We start from the raw sequence: 5769 nt of genomic DNA on the forward strand, positions 1-5769 counted from the left end.
GAGAAACAGAAGTGCGTCTCTGAAGCGGGTGGCCGAGAATTTTACCCTGAGGCTAATTACGGGGGATGGGCCTCGCACTAGCTGTCGCGGGCGGCGACGGGCCGCTGATGGGTGGGCCGTGTTGGCGCAGGCAGAGCCATCACCGCCGCAAACAGCGTGGCGCGCCGCGATACGGCCGTTTGAGGACGCGCCGCGACGGGACGGAACGGGACGCGGCCAATCCGCCTGCCCAAATATTTGCCCGCCTTCAGCCGGGCCGCCGCTGGCCGCCGAGCTGATTGTTTTAGCGTTCCGTCTGCCCCCGCATTACGATGGTCAGACGGCGCAGCGAGGGCCCTCGCAACTTGTTGACCGCTGGCCTCTGCACATGTGTACGCAATGCAAGGATGACGATAAGCCATCCTGGCGATTTGGTCTGGTAGCCGATATGCGTTTTTTTCTTCCTTGTTATTTGATACTCCTCATTCCCAGTTGTCGGGCAGGCAGGCGTGGGAGGGGGGACGGAATGGAGGAAGTCAGGCTGCCGATGGTAAACCACTGCGTTCTTCATACAAAAGTTTTGAAACGAACGTATAGACGAAATGCATGGATTAAAAAGGGTGCACGGCATGAATGTAGTCTTTCGTCCCTGCTGTTTAATCTATACGCCGAACAGTCAATGACGGCAATAATAGAAAGGCTCAAGAATGGGATAAAGAATCAGTGTGAAAGGATATCAGTCTTAAGATTCGCTGAAGACATTGCTAATCCTCAGTGAAAGTGAAGAAGGTTTACAGGATCTGTTAAATGGAGTGAACAGTCTGATGAGTGCAGAATAGCCGGCCGGGGTGGCCGAGCGGTTCTAGGCGCTACAGTCTGGAACCGTGCGACCGCTACGGTCGCAGGTTCGAATCCTGTCTCGGGCATGAATGTGTGCGATGTCCTTAGGTTAGTTAGGTTTAAGCAGTTCTAAGTTTTAGGGGACCGATGACCTCAGAAGTTAAGTCCCATAGTGCTCAGAACCATTTGAGCCAAGTACAGAATATAGATTGAGAGTAAACCGAAAAATGATGAAAGTAATGGGAAGTAGCAGAAATGAGAACAGCGAGAAAATTAACATCATAATTGGTGATTACGAAGTTGATGAAGTGAAGGAATTCTGGCAGCAAAATAACACATAACGTACGGAGGAGGGTATAAAAAGTAGACTAGTACTGGCAAAAAGGGAATTTCTGGCCAAGAGAATTCTACTAGTATCAAACATAGGCCTTAATTTGAGGAAGAAGTTTATGAGAATGTACGTTTCGAACACAGCATTGTATGGCAGTGAGACATGGACTGTGGAAAAACCGAAACAGAAGATAGTAGAATTACTTGAGATCAGGTGCTACAGAAGAAAATTACGTGCACTGTTAAGGTAAGGAATGAGGAAGCTCTCCACAGTATTGGAGAGAAAAGGAGTGTATGGAAAACACTGACAAGAAGAAGGGACAAGATGATAGGACATGTGTTAAGACATCGGCGAATAATTTTCATAGTACGAGAGGGAGCTGCGGAGAGTAAAAACTGTCGAGGAAGGTACACATCCAGCAAATAATTGAGGGCGCAGGTTGAAAGTGCTATTCTGAGATGAAAAGGTTAGCACAAAAAAGGAATTCGTAGTGGGCCACATCAAACCAGTCACAATACTAGTGACTCAAAAAAAAAAAATAAATAAAAAAAGGCGAAAACAAATATGATTCTAAGATAAAAATACTACAAATAATAATCTCTGATATAGGTATAGTACGGTAGGCCAAAATTTCACGCGTTTCAAAGGATTCCAAACCAGGTCTCCCTGCACTGTTACATGCAACGAAAGCAACGGTTATCCATCCGTTACCCAAACTCGAAGAAGATGAAGTTTTCATTAAAGAAAAATTAAACCTCGCACCACAAAACAATGTAGGTCCGTTTAAAAGAACAAATTGAGCAGTTTTACCTACTCCGCGTACTTCGTTCTTTTTTACCTTCGAGGAAGATGCGGAAGCACCAAGAGTACCGTCCACATTCACAAGTGTCTTGTACACGAGCAATCGTCGGCGACGACGATAACAACGTCTACGAGCCATAAAAAAGATGTAATTTTGAAGCGATTTACAAAACATTATTTTATTTGTTTGATGATTCTAAATCGTAAGACTAAAATGTAAAGATAAAAACAAAAATATTTGCTGAAAACATGTTCATGAAACTGCCACATTATTTAAAGAAGAAACATTGCACTTTCACTAAAAATTGAAGAAGCCACACTGGGGAAGGAATGGGTTTAGAAAGGAGATTTGAAGGATGTGGGTATAAAAACAGGGGTTCGTTGAGTGCAGACAGATGTGTGGGTATATACTGCGAGAACTGAAGAGGAGGATGACTTGGTGTTTGGTCACGGCCATAAGCTCTAACTGTGGAAGGGGTAAGGAAAGATGGGGAGGGAGTACAGATGTCGAGTGGGGTAGGAGAAGAGTAATAGTTCATAGGATGGATAAATATCTGGCCAGATTCTATTGTCTGCGGAAAAAAAAATCAGTTGAAGTTGGAATAGGGTGTAGAAGGTACCTGCGTATAGAGACTGTGACATGCGTGTCTAACTGTAGATTATAAACCTTCGTAAAATTTACGATTGCAATAGGGTATATAATATGACATTTTGTACTTAATTTGGTATGTAACCTACATTTGGAGATCTAATAATGGTATTATCTAATGCATAACCTATGAATTATGACTTTCTTTGAATGAAGAGTGGTTAACATTACGTTAGTTCAGTAGCTCTAATATTTTCCCAGTTTAATATTTCAGATTTAAGGAGTGGCAGTAGGCTGTACAATGATTGGTGTAGAACAGACTGAGGAAGAATTGAAGATGCTGGTTCGTTTCGTAAGAACCAAAGCGTCACGGATATGCTCCTCCATCTCTAGTGGTAGACACCAGAAGAGAGATATAGTAGGTACTGTTAAGATTCTAGTGCATATTATTGCCCACTGCCAATAAACCGTGAACTTTCGTATAATGTTAAGAAAACCACTCATACATGCGTGATGTCGCTGTCAGTCAACACAAACGGTCTGACTCCATCGAGATAGCCAGTTTAATACAAACAGTTAAAGTCGATGATCTTTTCTGAAGGTCAAGTTAATGAAAAAACACGTGACAGGTGCTGAAAGAGTGGATTACTTCTGTCATTTTGATCACATATCGTTAGGTTTTTAAGGTGCGTTGTAACAGAGCGTGTGGCAGCAGGCATAAGATACTGAATCAATCAAAATTGCTATGTTCAATCTGTTACATAGTGCTTTGTATGTCAGACCCTACCCTCAGATACTTTTTGACTGACATCGATGTCCTAAAAATGTCATAAATAGAGGGTTAAATTCCGAGTACGTATTTTATACAATAATCAACCAATATATTGCTTCCTCTTGTGCATTTATGTAATCTTGCAAAAAGTAAAATTAGAGAGATTCTAGCTCACACACTGGCGAACAATCGGCCATCCCATGCATTTCTCGCGCTGGGGCAGGAAACGCGGGAAGGGACTCTTGCATGCAGAGTACTCCCCCGCCACACACCACAAGATAGCTTGTGGAGTACAGCTGTAAACTTAGGTGTAGCAAACGAAGGCAGAAGCGGGCACATGTGTGCAGAACTGCTAGGACCTGTCAGCCTTCATTAGCACAGCGCTCTTGCTGCTGTGGTGCGCGGGCTGCCTGCTAATCAGGCGACCGTCTGCAGAGGCGTGACGCACGTCGCCTACCCAGTAGTGCCATGGCAGACACCCCTACTGCTGAGGAAAGGGCGAAGACTCTATATCACTCGCCTTGGATCTACCTCGTTTCCGTCTGCCGCATGAATAAGATATGCTTAGGCTTTCTGCGCGCTGAGAATGTTTATATGCAACTACGAACACAGCTTATGTAGCTAGTTGTTTATAGCTGCAGCCAGTCATATAATACTGGGTGGTCATAATTAAAGCACAGCTACCCACAGAGGTCCAGAGTGCGTATATGTATGAAGATGGTATCTGTTCTTTCGGACGTGTCCAGAAGAACAGATACCACCGATGACCATGCAGCTCATTTGAATGAAATTACAATGAAATGAATACCCCTAGCTACATACAGGCGTTGATATAAGTCGACGGGGACATTTGAAAATGTATGCCCCGACCGGGACTCGAACCCTGGATCTCCTGCCTACGTGGCAGACGCTCTATCCATCTGAGTCACCGAAGACACAGAGGATAGTGCGGCTGCAAGGAATTATCTCCAGCATGCCTCCCGCAAGACCCACATTCGCAGCTTATTGTCCTACACTATATTCACTGTGCCGCTGCCCATTATATATATATTATTATTATTCACGTTTGGGCCACGCGAAGTACAATCACGGGGCATTCAGTTTTTTTCTTTTAGCCTTTCTCTCTGCCCAAATTGTTTTCATTCTCTCGGAATGAGCTCTTTTCCTTTCATCAGACCACGTGGTTCCAGTTTTCTTTGGTTTTTCAGCTTGACCAACTACCCAGTCATGAATTTTTTGCCCAAATAATTTTCTGTCTTGAATTTCATCTTGTTTTATATCTGCCTCTTTCATGTCCTCTTTTATAGCAGCAATCCATTTTATTGTCTCAAATGTAGCTTTACTTCGATTTTCGTAGAATTCCACTACTTGTTTAGTTAGTCTGGTAGCATCCATTCTTTTAATATGCCCATAAAATTTTAATCTGCGTTTTTTCATATCCGAATATATGCTGGTGTATTGTTGAATTTCACTATTTGCTCTTAGCCTGTATGTTCCTTCTTCAGTATATTTTGGACCTAGAATTTTTCTGATTACTTTTCTTTCTCTTTTTTGGATTTCTTGAATGTCCTTTTTTCTGTTTAAAATTAGCGTTTCAGCCCCATAAAGGCACTCTGGTTTTATGACCGTGTTGTAATGTCTCAATTTAGAGTACCTCGAGAGACATTTTTTGTTGTAGATGTCTTTTGTAAGTCTAAAAGCTGTCTCCATCTTTTGACAACGAATTTCATTTCCAATTTTTTCTAGACCAGTCTCTGAGATTGTTTCACCTAAATATTTGAATTGCGAAACTCTCTTGATTTTTCCATACTTAGTTTCCAAAAGTTTGGGTGCCAGTTTGTTGCTAGTCATATACTGTGTTTTTTCAAATGAGATTTGGAGACCTACTCTTTCTGCTGTTTCTTTAAGAATTTCTATTTGTTTCTGAGCAATTTGGATGTCCTGCGTTAGAATAACCAAGTCGTCTGCAAAGGCCAAACAGTCTATTCGAATATTTGTTCGTCCTAATTTCACTGGTTGGTCAATTTTGAACTCCAATTTTCGTTCGCGCCACTCTTGTATTACTTTATCTAGAACGCAGTTAAATAGCAACGGAGAGAGTCCATCACCTTGCCTCACGCCTGTTTTTATTTCAAAGGATTCTGAAATTTCTCCTCTGAACTTTACTTTTGATTTTGTACCAGTTAGCGTGTCTCTGATAATTGCCGTGGTTTTAGGATCCAGGCCTTGTTCTTTCACAATTTGGAAAAGAGATTCACGATCCACTGAGTCATAAGCCTTTCTAAAATCTACAAAGGTACAAACTAGTTTTTTATTGTAAATTTTTTGATGTCTGAGAATTAGTTTGAGGACTAAAATCTGTTCTGGGCAAGATCTATTTGGCCTGAAACCTGCTTGATATTCGCCAATTTTCCATTCAAGTTGTTGTTGTGCTCGGTTCAGAAGACATTGAGAGAG

This window comes from Schistocerca americana, chromosome 2 (genome assembly GCF_021461395.2).
Source record: "Schistocerca americana isolate TAMUIC-IGC-003095 chromosome 2, iqSchAmer2.1, whole genome shotgun sequence".
Classification (NCBI taxonomy): domain Eukaryota; kingdom Metazoa; phylum Arthropoda; class Insecta; order Orthoptera; family Acrididae; genus Schistocerca; species Schistocerca americana.